This window comes from Macrobrachium rosenbergii, chromosome 51, assembly GCF_040412425.1.
Source record: "Macrobrachium rosenbergii isolate ZJJX-2024 chromosome 51, ASM4041242v1, whole genome shotgun sequence".
Classification (NCBI taxonomy): domain Eukaryota; kingdom Metazoa; phylum Arthropoda; class Malacostraca; order Decapoda; family Palaemonidae; genus Macrobrachium; species Macrobrachium rosenbergii.
In genome coordinates this window covers 13,951,092-13,967,642 of record NC_089791.1, presented here as the reverse complement: position 1 = coordinate 13,967,642, position 16,551 = coordinate 13,951,092, and the positions used below count along the sequence as shown (strand labels likewise).

General features: G+C 40.3%; 1 protein-coding gene across 11 annotated transcripts in view; it reads right to left on the bottom strand.

The window, feature by feature from the left end:
* Window positions 1–13,284, bottom strand: part of LOC136833140 (broad-complex core protein isoforms 1/2/3/4/5-like) — a 353,892-nt gene extending 340,608 nt beyond the window's left edge. For 6 of the 11 annotated variants that reach the window (XM_067094836.1, XM_067094832.1, XM_067094834.1 and 3 more), the window contains exon 1: window positions 13,011–13,085. The gene's annotated coding sequence lies outside the window, so the exon portion shown is untranslated. The other 5 variants (XM_067094829.1, XM_067094828.1, XM_067094831.1 and 2 more) reach the window with 5 other exon arrangements.
* Window positions 13,285–16,551: the final 3,267 nt, after the last annotated feature.

Sequence of the window (16,551 nt, the reverse complement as noted above, 5' to 3'; positions counted from 1 at the left end):
GAGAGAGAGAGAGAGAGAGAGACGTCTTATGCACAGCTGTAAGATTTTAAGGAGAAAAGAAATGAGAGTCTTGTCAAGAGAAACTATAGCTATGTGGTTACCTGAAAGTTCCTTATATAAAAATACAAAATTATTTTTAAAAATATGATACTTTCCTTAGAAAGTACATGATATTTTCCTTACAAAATACACTATCCCTTTTGTATAGGAAACTTACTCCTTAAGTGGAAGGTCATCTCTGTCAACTGACTGGAAGTTGATCATCTACCCAGAAATGCCACAGTCTGGCATAGGGATAGCCAAGCATTAACCTGAGGCCCTAGGCTTGAGTGAGGGTAGACAGCCTCAATCCAGTAAAGAACAGTTCAAGGAACCATGTAACTCCCTCGAAAGATACACACTGGAAGTTAGCTATCTCTTGCAAATAAAACAGATGAATTCACAACATCACTGGCTGTCACCCCAATAATAATAATAATAATAATAATAATAATAATAATAATAAAAAAAGTGGAGAGTTGTCTTATACACATAGCTCTAATATTCTCGTCTTATAAACATAGCTCTAAGACTCTAAGTGTAGTTACTTTTACCCTAGTCCAATACGTTGATACTTTGGCCTACATGATGCTATGGCAAGGAGAAAAAGAATGAGAGTGAGTCCAGTCATTCTTTATTCATTTCAACACCAGCTAAGTCTCAGAGGGAGGTGATACTCTTAATTCTCTTGTCAGGCACTGACAGGTTCTGGTTCTTTGCCACAACCTCAGGAATGCAGAAAAAGGAGAAGAAACACCATCCCTCCAAGTGCTGGACTAGATGGGAAAGACCATGTTACTATCCAATACTCTTCACCAAGGTTAAAGCAAGAAAGTCTTGAGAGTGAGCTCTAGGTCCAAGGCTTCTCCCAAAGGCTTTTAAGGCATTTGGGTTAGTGTGTGAAGAACAAGGGCTCCCTTCCAGGAGGGGACAAAACTCCCGAGGACAAGACTGCTTAAAACTCATCAATTTGGATAACTCCACCAGAGGAGAGATCCCTTCAGTTAGAAAAGCTGGCTCAGCCACCAAAGAGGAGAGAACCCTTCAGCTGAAAAAGTTGGCTCAAGGCTGAATGATCACAGAAACTGAGAGGAATTTGTCTTAACTAAGGTATTTGTGGAAGTCTACGATACACCAAACAGATGCTCAAACCAGAGTGAATCTTCTTTTGTAGTCTATCACACACGGCCCACTTTCTTTGGTACACGTTCAGAGATGAATAATGGAGATAATCAGATATTTCCTTACAGTCCTGAGAGAAAAACTGTTGTGCAAAACAAGCTGGATAAACCTTCAAGTGTAAAGATGATGGGAGTGAAGTGTCTGGTGGTACCTCTGAACTATGGCTAACAAAGCAGTGGGCCACGGGAGTTGTTCTTGGTGCCTTGACCAGGGACATCAGCAGATTTGAATACCACTCAACATTTGGCCTACAAGGAGCTTCCAGGGTAGTCTTGAGAAACATGGTCATCAACTGTTCACCTAGCAAGTCAGGCTGAATTGTCTAAAGGGTGTAGGAAAGGCATTTGCCATCACTGCCTAGATCTGGTACTGGAGAGCATATAGTTGGAAGTTTTCTGTTTAACCCTGTAGAAAACAGGTCAAGCATCTAAGTCCACCAGAGACAAAGTCAATCAGCTATTCAAGGGTGTAGGGACCACTCTTTCCCTATGACTTGACCCTGGTAACTGAACTGGTCTGCCAGCCCAGAATATACCTTGTTGGCAGCCCATTTGTGTATCTCCAAAGCTGACCGACAGAGAGGTAGGAAAACTGTCATTTCTTGCTTTGCTGACATATGTGACTGTGGTGGTGGTATCATTCATCAGCACTACCTAAGTTGTGTATGAGCTGTTCAGGAGTGCACCCCAATCCTCTTTCAATGCATCTTTGAACACATGCATTACAAGAGGAGGGGAGCCTAATGGAACCACTAAAAGGTTCTGATGTTCCAGAAGAAAACTGTGCCAACATGGGAGGATACTTTGAATCTATTCACTTAGGTCTATTTTGCAATTAAGTTGAGAGGAAAGATTGTGTGGGGCTGACCAATGCTGGTGAAGCTTCACTGGAGTTAGCTCCAGTGGATATATAAATGATAACATGAATGAGTCTTCAAAGACTACTCATTTAAGTTGAGGCCATGGACAGTTTTGCCCCAGTATCTGATGAGCTACTGATGAGTGAATGTGTGAATGTGAGAGCCTGACAGAAAAGTCCTAGTTGCTACCAAACTTATGAGCATGCCCAGGTGCTTTGCCTGCTGCTTGGGTGAACTTCGCCCAATTTAGCACAATCCTCAACTTGAGGCAAAATGGGAGGAGGCAATCTGTCCTGGAGGGACTGTGCCTCAGAGGACACCAAAACTAGCCAACTGCCATGTAAAAAAAGCAAGTATATACCTTGCATATACCCTTCAAACAGAAACTGAAACCTCAGTAAACACCTGTGGGGCTGTTGCCAGGTCAAAATCAAGAACTTAGAACTGTGTTGCTTCCAACAGGTCTGATGGACAAGTATTTTAAAAGTACTCATCTAGTTGATTAGAAACATGATGGAAGCTGGCATACATCTTGCCATCTCCATCTTGAACTGCATCTATAACACTGGAACCCAGACTTTTTGTCAGCGGATATTTCGCTGAACAAACCTTTCGCCGCTGAATGTTTCGTCAAAGAGATTTTTCGTTGACAGACTAATAAAGTACATAATGTAACGGTGCAATTAGAGGTTAAACAGCCAACGAGATAATTACTCAGAGGTCAATAAGGTATTTTTCATCGACAGACTAATAATGCAGATAATGTAACGGTGCGAATAGAGGTTAAACAACCAACCAGGTAATTACTCAGAGGTCAGTCAACATACCATTGTCTTCAGCTGGTTTAAGTAAGAAATGTTTTTAAATTAGTAAGAAGTGAATTTTTAAGACTGAAGACATTCTTACTACCAAATGTAAACATGGACTGCATTTAGTTTAAAGATGGTCACAATTCATGAGCATGAATGTATAATTTATTAAAAGGTTTTAACAAAATCAGTTCTTAGTAAAAAACTAATAAATAAAATTATTTTTTTTGTTATAGCCCATGGAGTCCAGTTACTAATTGTGATGGAAGGAAACTGCTGCACAGTGGGTATGCTTACACAGGTATTATCCTACTTACGATGAGGTTAGGTTCCAAAAAACTGTTGTTTGTTGGAAAAAATGCATCTCAAATATAGCCTCGCCTACACTAGGGTATTCAGTGCCATCTGTGAATATATGGTAGCCTAGCCTACACTATAAAGTATACTCTATACATATGCCGTATAGTAATAAAAACCTCCAGAATTCGCTGCATGCAGACTGATTTATGAAAATTCAATAAAGAGAAATTGAATAACAAACAAGAATTAGCTTAGCCTACACTAAGATATATTGCATACACACGCGGTAGCCTAGCCTATTCGAATACGCATCTTTTCCATGGATCTTTTAAAAAGTTATGCTTTACTGTATCCCATAATATTGTATGTATTCTCATATTGCTTTTGTATTAAAATTTACAATCATATCGATCAACATTTCGGTTTGGAAATTACGGGGCAAGTTTATTTTGCCGTATTTAACTCAGTTCAGAGAGCCTTTCTTGCTTCTATTTAGCGTAAATTAATCTCTAGATACTTTATTTACATGGGACAAGGTTATATTTTGTTAAACGAAGTTTTTAAGTTGAATTATAGCTTAAATACTTCTCGTTGAGAAATTAATTTAGCTTTTTTTTGTTATTAGACGACGTTGGCCATTGGGGCATGTTTGTTTTGTGTAAAAAAAATCAAGATTCCTTTCGCTATTTTATTTCATCATAATACAAGTTTTACGTATTTATCTTTCATCGGCGTGAAAACAGCAGTAATATGTGTCCTTTCATGCCCAATAGTTTTGATTAAAATACTTTTCTCTCCAATTTTATTTACAGTCAAGTTTCATCCATGTTCCCGATGCACGAAAACTTATAGCCATTAGCAGCCTGGACATTGTTCTCTAAGCTTCAGCTGCAACTTGCAGCTTAAATTTAGCAGTATATTTCCTGCCAATCTTTTCTCCATAGCAAATAAGGGTATAATGTAAAAACATATCAGTCCTATTCTACTTATATCAACTATAGCATAACTACGGTAACTGTTTCCCACCATACGATGGTTGAAATACAAGCAAAACAGCTGTTATCAGATTCGGTTATTAACAAAACAGCAGTGTCTCATTCGGTTGTTTATGGCTGTATGCATTAACGCAAGAGTATAACGTTACTAACAATACTTTTATCATTCTCTTTTACTCTTTTAACTAGAAGATGGGATAAGGAGAGAGAGAGAGAGGAAAAGAAATTGGTTCATTGTAATTTGGTCTCTCGATGCCCGATTGTGTGCCACTGCCTGCGCGAAATATTAAAAATATTTTCTAAATGTTGTATCGGTATTAATTGCTAACCCCATTGCAAAATTGAACTGTCATAAGGCAAATTATCATAAATCAAGCACTAGTTGTAGAGCTGACAAAAAGAGGGATGACATTACCTAATGGAAATGTGAAGAAAGAGGAAAATGTGGAGGGCGACTTAAGACAGTGAATGATATACTCCAACATTCACCAAATGCAAGTAGAGCTGTTGTACTCAAGACCATACAGAAGATGAGGGAAAGAGCCTCTAATACTGAAGAAGTTATGAGTAATATAATTCAAAACAGCACATCTGGCTTCCCCTTAGAAGCAACTGGTTCTCTTCCCAAAAGCGTCTCAGCAGAATGATTAGAAGACAAAGGACATTCACAGATGAGAACCAAGTAACAGACCAACTTAGGGTTTCGTTAATGGTGTGAGGTACGCTTTATTCAAAGAGGAGAGAGTCATTACACTGTAATGGCAACTGATACTAATAATCATCAATACCATCCATGCTCTCCTTGGAGAAAATCATACTGTTCCGCTTGTGTCCCGCATCATGAAATTAAAAATCAAGAAACATATGATACAATATTTTCTACAATTAAAGAAATGCTTGCTATGGAGCCTATTTCAATAACTGTTTATTTTGAAAAAGCTGCAATAAGTAGCACAGAAAACAATTTTCCTGATACTCATACATCTGCATGTTTTTTCCACTTCAGTCAGTGCCTTTGGAGAAAGATTTAGGGCTGCGGCCTGCAGAATTGGTGCAATGATCCAAGGAATACTTTCCCAATCAGATACATTACAGCTTTAGCATTTGTTCCAAAGGAGGACGGCATAGGCGTATTTAATGAATTGATGGCTTCTTTAGATGAGGAAACAAATAACGTCTTAGGAGAATTTCTTGCTACTTTGAGAGTATTTGGTTAGGCGCTGTACTAAGGGGAAGGAGATGACACCCACAATTTAATATATCCATGTTTAATGCCAGAGAAAAGACCTTGCTGGCAATACCATGCACAAATAATTCTCTTGAAGGTTGGCACCGCGTATTTCAATTGCGACTATCAACCATTCATCCAACCTTATCTCGCCTTATAACTCAAAAAAGAACAAAATAATTGGGAACTAACAATTCAACAGGCTTTATGTGGTATTATGTCTAGAGTTACTAAAAAAAATACAGGGAAAAATAGCTGTTAAATGACTAACAATTCCTTAGGCTTTATGTTCTGAGGTTCCGATTATGTTCTAGAGTTACAACTACGGCGCATAAAAAAATACAGTATGCAATGAAAGATTAAAATAGCTGTTAAATGACTATGAAAACTTAGACTGCAGTACTTAAAAGCCATTACACATAATTTGTCAGTTTTATTAGAATTCAGATGGATTTTTAGATGGACTGTAATAGCTAAAAATTTATTGCATACAATTTGTAAGTTTTACTGTAGTTTGAAGAAATATACATTATATTCCAATGAAAGTAGTTATTTCGAAAATAAAAATCTTTAATGGTTTTATTTGATATGTTTTATTTTTACATTATAATACAAGTTCCTTTAAAATGACACCCATAAAGTGAAAAAAATAAATAAACTGGACGTTGACAACAGACCAAGTTTTAAGTAGTAGTTTGCCAAGAGTTAGTGAAAACACTATAAGATAGGTAGTTGGGAGATGCACAGAAGAAAAATGAGTTATTTAAAGAAACAGAAAACAAAAGAAAAGCCATACAGGAAAATAAAAGCATCCAACTACTATATGGTTATTCACAACAAGACATACTTAAATAAAACTTTTATTCGACCAAATGTCCAACAACGAACTATTTTTTCGACGAAATGTCCAAAGACAAAAGGTTTGTTCGGCAAAATTTCTGCCAACGAAATGTTTGGCAACAAAAAGTCGGTCACGATAACACTAACTCATTCAGGTGTGAGAGGTCAATGACTCACCTCTGGCCCCAAGTTGCCTTCTCCATCAGAAAGAGGTGACTGTAAAACTATGGAGACCAGTCCTCTATGACTCCTATAGAGCCATTCTCCATCCTTCCTCCCACCTCCCCTGCCAGGGCTTGAGATTTTGGGGAATCTGGAGGATAATTCCGACAGTGTCACATCTGATTAAGGTGTAGGAGGGTGGCAGTCCTTAAGGAAATATGCTAGCCATTTCAGAGCTCAGGCTCAGTCATCCCACTACTTATGGCAGGTGAGGAGATGACTAACAGCCTCAGTGACCCTCCCTTCTCTTCTCTGTCCCCTTCCTTCCTGCCTTAGCCATAGCTGGGAGAAGAGGGGCGAAGGGGCTGGGAAGGATTACCTCCCTTCTTACAGGATGAGGATTGGGCTATTGACCTGGGTTTGGGTGTGGCAGGCTTGCTCCTAGCCCCAGATCCTGAAGGCTTAGCTCCACCCAGAGTTTGTCCACTGGCATCTTGAAACCTGCAGAAAGTTTGAAAGACACTGCAAGGTGCAGCAGTCCTGGGACCCTGACCTTATCATTACTCTTGGGATAGACTAACAGCAAACCCAATACCAGACTGTTCCTTAGTGATACTACTTGCAGCGGAAACCTGTCTTAAAAGGGGGAATAAAATCACATTCTACTTTCTCAACATGAAGTTTGCCCAAGTGTTGGTGCTCTGGTGTAACAAGAAAGTCAACGCCTTTCCTCCTGACACAAGTAATGCCCAGAACTTCACCTTCTCATCCTAAGACGAGACACTTGTCACAATGAAGCCTGCCATGTTCAACCAAAGCTTAAGCCACGACAACAGACTCCATGGTTCCTCACTTGGACAAGGATATAACTTCCTGATAGTCTTTCTCCACAGGCATCAAAGTCACAACTTCTTGGTAGTCCCTCTCCAGGGGAGGTTGTTTATCAGCCCATAGACTGAGAAATCCAAAAGAAAAGGGAGCAGTCTGCATACCAGAGAACAGATTGTTTACCTGACCAAAAACACCATGAGCTAGCAGGGAGCATGGCAACTGACAAACAATCTTTCTTCAATAGTACACCAAAAGGTAGGCTCTATCAACAAGATTGGGGCCAACTGTAGAGCACTGGAAGCTTCCCAAAGCTTATCAAGTTCATGAATGAGCGTGATAACCTGGAAATGCCGCTTCACCTTGGCCTACTAAGGCCCTGGAGGAGAGGGGCCATCTGGTCGCATCAGGTCCTCAGTAGCAAGAGCTGGGTCCTCTTCTGTAGAGTAGCTGTATATGTATGCTTCCTCATCCGTTCTGAATGTCTGGTTGATATTACCAGTACCTAGAGAAACACCATAAACCAAGGATGACCTGCCCTCTAAAACAACTTTCAGAATCAGGACTGACCAACATGTATGCCTCCACATAAAGTCACCACCCTACTTATGAACATTCAGATATGAACAGGCAAGTAACAAGTCAAAATTGTGTTTGGAGCACTCACCACTCTTTGCCACCAGTAAGTTCAAATTTTTCTCAGCACGCTTATTCTGCTAATAAGAATTTTTGCAAAAAACAGATGAATACGAGGAAGAAGAACATGCTCCTTTGAATCCTTCGCTGATTATCCTGGGTATTCTCCTGATTAACTACCAAGTATTCTGCTTATCAACAAAAATTATGCACTACATATTAAAAACATACAGTACTTACGAACAATTCAAGATATGAACAGCAGTCCAGAGCGTTACTCGTTTGTAAGTTGGGTAGTGACTGTACCCCGATATTCAGGTGGGCAAGAGGTGGCAAGGTCACATGCAAACAGATCATTTTGGTGAAGGTACCAAGAAGGGATCTGTCCTGAGGAACCAACTTTTGGCATGCGCATGGTCCACAGACCTAGCACCCACCAAACAAATGTGCTGTCTCAACCATGGGGTGTTCTAGGGAAGTGCGAGAAGAGCAGCCTACCCAACTACTTAAAGACATAGTCTGGAAACAGGGCGCTAAAAGATGAGCCAAGGTCAGTCCTTATGTCCAAGTGAGCTAAGAAGAGGTACTTCTGCACAAGTTTACTGAGGGCAAAAAGGTAAATGATCACCTGTGGGTATTTGAGAGCTACTGCCCTTAAGAAACTGGAACAGCACTCACTCAAAAGACTGACAGGGTTTCTTGAACTTCCCCCTCTTCTTGCTCCTGCAGGGAGAAGACGATATGATGAGGAAGAGGGGAACCAGAAGCCTGACAAAGAAGAGAAACAGGATGGGTAAGAACATCATAAACATTCCTTCCCTCTCCTAAATCATGCCTTGCTCATCTCTAACACTGTATGACTGGTCAAAGCTGGTAAAGTTAGGCTGACACTGAAGCTGTAGCAACTGGAGGTTCTGCTACAGGGAGCACACCACTTTGCGAGGATCCCCCCTTCCTTAGCAGGCACTGAAATGGCAGTGACAGAACCTCAATTGTTGGCAGCTGCCGGTGACCCAAGAATCCAACAAAAGAGGGTTTTCCTGGAAAGCTGAGCAAAGTCACATCTTTCCCAGGTACATACTCAACTAAAATCTATACACTGGCACAAGCACTTAAGTGGTCTCTGGAAGAGAGCAAGTAGTAAGCATCCTTCCTACTCTAAGTAACCATGGCCCCAAATTAAGAGGGAGCAGTACTCATGGGAGGCAGAAGGGCTGGTACAACAAGTGTAGAAAAAGGAAGCACACAGTTAAGTCAACCACCAGTATTTGCGGGGGATGCGTACCACTAACCCCCCTTACCTAAAATCTGTAAATACTTAAAAACCCTCTAAAAATGCTTATAACTGCCTATTCTGATAGTTCAAAACACCAAAAAACCCTCTAAATATGCTTATACCTGAAAGTTTTAGGTTTCATCACAAAAAGTGCATTTAGCCAAGGAAATACGAAAATAGAGTAATTTGTGAATATTTCTCTATGAAAAATACCGCGAATAATGTGTATATATATTCCATAGAGAAATCCATGCATAGGTGAGTCCACAAATCTGGAACCACAAAATAGGCTGGGGTCGACTGCACTCCGGACAATACATATTGGACTTTTGTCTCTATACAGTACTACAGTGGAAAAACAAACTCAAAAACAGTAAACATATAAAAGGCACAAATACTGTGCTGTGGAAAAGTATAATGAACAGAGTAGAAAGGAGTACTGCAAGATGTCTACTTAAAAAAAAAAAAAAAAAAAAAAAAAAAGTGCTTGGTAATGGCAAGTCAGTCAAAGGTATTCCTACCACTCACCTTCCGTGACCACCAGTTAACCTAACCACCTTGTTACCAAGATCAACAACTATCTGCAGCTCATGCTGAAAAATACTCCAATATAATATGCAATGGTTTATATTTCTGCAGGAACCAAGAAAAGTTTATTACTTTCCAATATGCTGCTTTGCATTTCACCTAAGAGCTGTCATTTCCTATCATATTTAAATGTCCTTGCAAGCTTTTAATGTAGTGCCTATCAAAGCTGATCAATAAAGAAAAGAGTTTTACACACTTGCCTCAAACAGACAGTTTCAGGAGAAATAAGACAAAAATTAAATCGGTTAACAATTACAGCTGTGAAGATACGCAAATATTTACAAAGAACCAAAAATAATTTTTAAAATACCCACCATTAAAGACAATGCCCATACAAAGCACAAATTTGAAAGTAAAAATACACCAAAAAATATTTACATAAAGGAGATGAGAATCAAGTTAAATTATGGCACTTTACAGTTGGCAATACTGTTTCTCGCAAAATCAACAAGACTAGCTATTCATAATTTACAAAGGTCTGCTCCAGTTTCAAGGTTAATAAAATAAAAGACCCCAATTTTGGAAACTGTAATACTATAGTACTCCAAGATACGAAGAGTACTGGTAAGCAGCATGCATCAACTTAAAAGCTACTGAAAGCATAACAACATAGGTTAGTTCCATGATTAGTTTCCCCCTACGAGGTACCATAACCACATTACTATGCCATGGAGCACATGCAAGGAACGCCATTAGATATTTGACAAGTTGCTCATCGTTATCATTAATTTTTCTTCTTTTTGACTTTGGGAACTAATGAATCATTTAGTCGAATGTGCTGCCATGTCTATCTAGTTGTAATTATAGCATCTCCCATTCAACTTTTTAGGTCAAGGTTACATTGGGGCAGGAAGGCCCAACTTGCCAGAATTAAATTAGGCTAAATCTTTCTAATTAACACTGTTGATTACAACAGTTCCCTGGCTTTTCCTTTCAATTCACTCCACTTTGCATTTTTGTATGACCCTTCCCAAAACTGATCCCATATTACTGTTGGGTGGGCAGACATAGGTCTCTAATCTTAAATCATTATTTCCATCAGAACTTACCATTACAGTCATCACCAAACCAAAAACAATTTCCTGCTGAAAACCAGTTCTGGTCAAACATTGATAACAAAACACATTACTAAGTACCAGAAGTTGTGTGCACACATTTATTGCATTATATAAGCAATATGCGTGCACACACACAAATGATAAAAGGATAATTTAGTCACAAAAGCATTTACAATGATATAGTCACATATTTAACTGATATAAGACTAGGTCCATGGCAATCTTGACCCTTAGTAATCTTAGGACCTACAAAAATAAGCATGGTTCACATTAGCCTGCTTAGACATCATAAATGTATAGAGAATTTGTACTCTTCCATGTAGAATCCAATAATAACTATCTGCAAGTATTGTAACAATGATAAATTCTGTTACACTGTCCTACTGACACAATACAACCCTACTTTTGTTATCCTAGAATGGCAGAACTTCTTACTATAAAAACTAAATGACAAGTCTGCCAACACAAGTCTCCAAAAAATAAAGACTACTATCCAACTTGGACTATAAAACCTACCCCAACAGGCCTGAGCCTTCCCAAAATGGCCTAACCCTATGCAAATTCTACTAGACTATTGTCATTTAAGACAAGACTGGCCAATAAGGCTACATGCAACAATCCACCATAAATTTTCCAACCCATCCCCACAGTGCAGTCTTCCAGCGCACCTGCAAAATTATAACTGCTTCAGATGCACATCAAGCCCAATCTCGTCCAAAATACCAAGTTTAAGACAAACGGTGACATCGTTACCCACTTGTAACTATTAGCTTACATGCAGTCTACATAGCCTGTTTATCCCATTCTGGTTTTTCATATCACTAAATCAGACTCTGCAAAATGAGGACCTGTGATATTTAGAGGCAAGTTTCATTACTTGTGATACTGTTTGTTTGAGCAAATATCAGAATATTATCTGGGGTTGGCTAAATTGTCAGACTGCATCGGGTCTTCACTCTGTAACAAACCCAAAAGGCTACAACATTAACAGCAAGCAGCTTATGCCTGTTGTCTTCCTATAGCCTAGTAATCTGTTGCGAGTAATCGGACCTTCACTACCTACAGCAGAAACCAAAAACTCCAAGGCTAGGTTAGGTAGCTGAAGTGCTAACCACATATTACGTCTACATTAAGCAAATGCCTGTGACTAGCCTAAGCTAACCTAATCATATCCCTCACGGTCAACATCCATGTGGCAGGCTAGGAGTTGTGCGAGTTGGTGTTAACTAGCACGAGTCCACCTTAAACCCTCTAGCCTAAGCTAACACCTAACAGACCTACATAAACTGTTGAACACAATGGGAAAATAACATAGATTTAACATTCAGACTTAGGCATTTGGTTTATCTCAAGCGACATCAGCCTCGTCTACCACGCTTAAATTTGCGAGCAAGTCTGCAGTAGGCTAGGCTAGCCTAGCCTGTGAGCTATGCCGTTAGCCTTGGCAGCTGTGCAAGTCTCGCCTAGTGACCACAGATACCCAAAAGTTCGAAATGGCCTGCACCTTCAGGTACCTGGGGCCAACGTTAAGAATAAAGGGTCGAGCAACGAGTCCTAATTACCCGTTCAATGCAGGTGACGACTTCCCAGGTTAGGCACGACCGTAACCCGGCTTCTTGGCGAATCCACTTCACAAATCCCCGAAGTTTTCTTCATGACGGCTCACATCTGGGCTGCACAGCACCAAAGCGACAGCACAGGCCTTTGAAAAGGGGAGGCGAGGCGAGCGAGCGCAGAAGTCCGGCGAAGATAATGCGGCGAAAATCGTCATGTGTTCCCGAGCGCCGTCCCCGACCACTTTTAAATCGCGCGTCGATTTATCTCCAGAAGACTGACAACACCTCAGCTCAGTCTATTTGAGAGGGATGTCTATGGCTGCGGCTATTTCCCTTTTCCCCGTCCTTGTAATGTCGATGATTAGCGTTCTCACCCACCCTCCCTCCGTCCGTGTGTCTCTCACTCTCTCTCACACACACTCTCCTACCTACCCCCAATTGTAAGCGGAAGCCACAGCAAAAGAGGCCCACTAACTCATCATTCTCCGTCACCCAAACAAAAACATTTTAGCATTGCCAGCCAATAACACCCTTATTCGTTACCGTTGTTGTTTTCCGGTGATCTCCGGTGTTTCTTAAGGGCGCGAATATACAACAAAATAACAGTCTTTGAGTTGTTAGTGATTAATAAAGAAAGTAATAAATAGTTCTTACCCCCGTTCTTCCAACCCGCAGTTCCCGTTTTGTTCCAATGATATGAGCGTGGAAATTATATTTATTCACTTTAAGCTTTCGGCAGATAAAGAATGTGTGAAGGACAGATATAAATTAAGTGTACACTAAAAAATATTTAAGTGAAATATCATTACCTTGTTAGAAAACCGGAGGTGAAAATATGGTTTTTAAAAGAGTTTACGATCGGTTTGATTCCCGGGGTGCGGTGGCGGAGGCGGCGGCGGCCATAGCGGCGCCATTCCCGTACGTTATTGATTCCATAAAAAGACGCGGCCTCTCAACCCGCCCCTGTATCATGACCCCCACCCATCCATCCCTCGCGCCCGCACTCGGCCTACCTCATTAATATTCATATTCCAAAAATTTTTTCCTCCCTCAAGTAAGGGTTAACTTTCGTGGCCATAATGATACGGCTTATTTATTGTTTTATTCAGAGGGCGTTATGTCATGCAAATTGGGCGGGACTCATTATTTAGTTTTGTTACATAAGGTTCAGTATGTCTCACTTCACCCCCCCGGAACAATAAAAGCAATCGCGAGTGGAGCCATTGTCTATCTCTCCGGGGTCGATCGCCCCCCCCTACCCACACCATAACTCCACGGCCACCGCAATACTCATAATCCATAGAAATATAATCACTTTAATTAATAATACCGAAGTCAACACCCATGGTTACATATAATTTGCTTATGTTAATAAACAATAATTATCAACTAGGTTAACATTTTTAAAGGTAATACTCTAGAGTAACAAGAGGAAAATGTGCAAATTCCATTGCAGGCGCAGGATTGAAGTGTTCTGCAATTCTGAATTGATTGGTTAGGGGGACAGGGACAAGTGGGGGGATAGGGAGTTCAGGGAGGGGGAACCCGACAGCATTATTTATTCATATTTAACTTTGATGCCCCTCTCAGCTAAAATCAATACTCATTGGGAGGGATTGTGCCGTGTTACGGAATGATAATGAGAAAAATGAGCAAAGAACTTGCTTTAAATCGGCGCTTGACCGGCGAAGTGGGAACTGCCATATCAATATGCCATTTCCCCACCCCACCCCCAGAGAAGGGGGCCGGCATCATCATACATGACTCTCTTTCTCTATACACTACCATTGCTCTGACAAAGAGAGAGACACAAAAATGATGCCGGTTAATGACGTTGTTCTCATAAACTGGTTTCTTTTAATTTCGGACGGTAGGGAAGTTAGATGCCTTGAGGGACATCCGGTGACCTTAATTTTCACAGATCAACGAAAAGTCGCAAGCAGAAAAGTTTTGGGTGTGAGTGAGAGAGAGAGAGAAATAGTCTTTTTGTTACATTCTTTATTGTGATAATTGAGTGAATGAAAAGTTATATAATATATGAACAGACATCACTGGCGAAAGATGATGATGATGATGATGATAATTAAAAATGAAAGGATTTCAAATATGTAAACTTAATGAAAATAAAGCACGCATAAAGCAGCAGAAGGAAACCATTGGAAGAACGCCAAATAATAAGGAGGCTTTACCGATGATGCAGGAAAGCGGAGCAGAGAGAGAGGAAGAGAGGAGGGAGCAAGGAAAGAGGAAAGATACAAAATCTTTATTGGATTGGGCACAGCAGCGTAGACGGGTGAAGCAAGAGGCTAAATAACAGAGGAACTAGGAAACGCGGAGAACAAGAAATGAAAGCCTCGGGGAGAGAGAGAGAGAGAGAGAGAGAGAGAGAGAGAGAGAGAGAGAGAGAGAGAGAGAGAGAGAGAGAGACCAATGAACGTGCACTGAATGTGGATGGGAAAAGGTAAGAATTAAAAGAATGGATTGTTCCAGCCTCCCCACATCCCCCAACCCCACCTCACTCCATCTCATCCCCGATCCTCCCCCCACCCTTTCCCCCTCTCTCTCTCTCTCTCTGTCTCTGTCTCTCTCACTCTCTGGCAGAATTTAAGCATGATGGTGAAATGTACAACATTATAGAGAGAAAGCAAATTGCCACCACGACGCAGCTTATCGTCACCAGCGGTAATTAGCTTGTCGTGTACGTGAGTGCGTTGCGATCAATAGGATATGACCCGCATTTAGCTATAATAAGGCGTATTCCAAAACATCAAGCCCCCGCGGTTCATTTCAGCTCCCCGGCGAAACAGTGCAAAACACACCTCTAGGGGTGATTTAATATATTGATTTTCTTTAGGTTGATGATGACAAGCAGCACTGAAACTCTCTCTCTCTCTCTCTTTCTCTCTCTCTCTCTCTGCTGCGTCAAGCGGGCTATGAGAGTTGTTGTTCCTGCTTCTACTGCTGATGCTGTCTGCTGTCTGCTGTTGCTGTTCCTGTCTGTTACAACGGTTGGATTTCCATGTTGGATAAACACTCTCGTCTTTATGTTCTATATTCTTTTTTTTTTTTTTTTGAAGCAGCGAAACCGTCGTTCTGTTATATTTAAACGCGAATGTTGCAATGCAACCTTTGGCCTTTATGACGAGCAGACACGACTTTTCAAAGTCTAGTCCATTTGAGCATTTTTCGCTTTCAGTTTTTTATTTCAATCTTTGTTTTAGAACATTACCAGGTTCCGCCTCTCATCCTCTGCAGTCGGAGACGTTTCTTCGTATTTGCTAAGGGAACCATGAAATTTGCCATTCTCCCATGATGAGAACATTGCGGAAATTTCTCCTTCGAATTATTTTTATTGTTGAAACGTGTGCATATTCAAATGGGACCTCATCAGCGTCATTATGATTATTATAATTATTAAAAAACGTACACACATTCATAAGGGAAAAGTCAAAAAAAGGAAAACAAAAATCAACTGATTAACAGAAACTTCGACAGAACAGAATGCCATTACGTGAGTGAAGATAAAAACTTGTTAAAGCGAAGGATTAAAGTCTTAACGACAACACACAGCCGAAGCGTTCTCGATTCCATCTGGCAGTTACAAACAATTCGGAGTTGTGTCCTAAACAAGTCGCTAAAGCAAGTCACAAATTTCCACAAGTCTCACGAGTTTTGACGCTCAAACACCATTACCCTTCGCATGGTCGGATTCGCCAAATTCCGAAGACTTAGGTTTTTTGGGAGACTACCATTGGCGTTATGGCAAAGAAATTTGAGTTCAGCTGCAAAATCAGTTTTATATGTGCATGAAATAATGATCTCTATTTATTAATATTATTCAAGACGTGCACATACGTTACAGACATACCATTGCCAGCAGCTAAACAAGCAAGCTTCCGTAAAACGGAATGCCAATTTGTGAAGAGAACAGAAGAATAATACAACACAATACACACACACTCACACCACACACACACACACACATATATATATATATATATATATATATATATATATATATATATATATATATATATATATATATATACAATATGTGTGGGGAGAAGGAAGGTGAATTAGTTATACTGCAGATTTTTCGAGTTACTGCAGACGTGAACCTCCCATGGCAAACTGCCGCCATATGTAAATCTACTTGGCGTAAACTGGGAGCTTCGAGTTGATGTTAGCTAAGTAA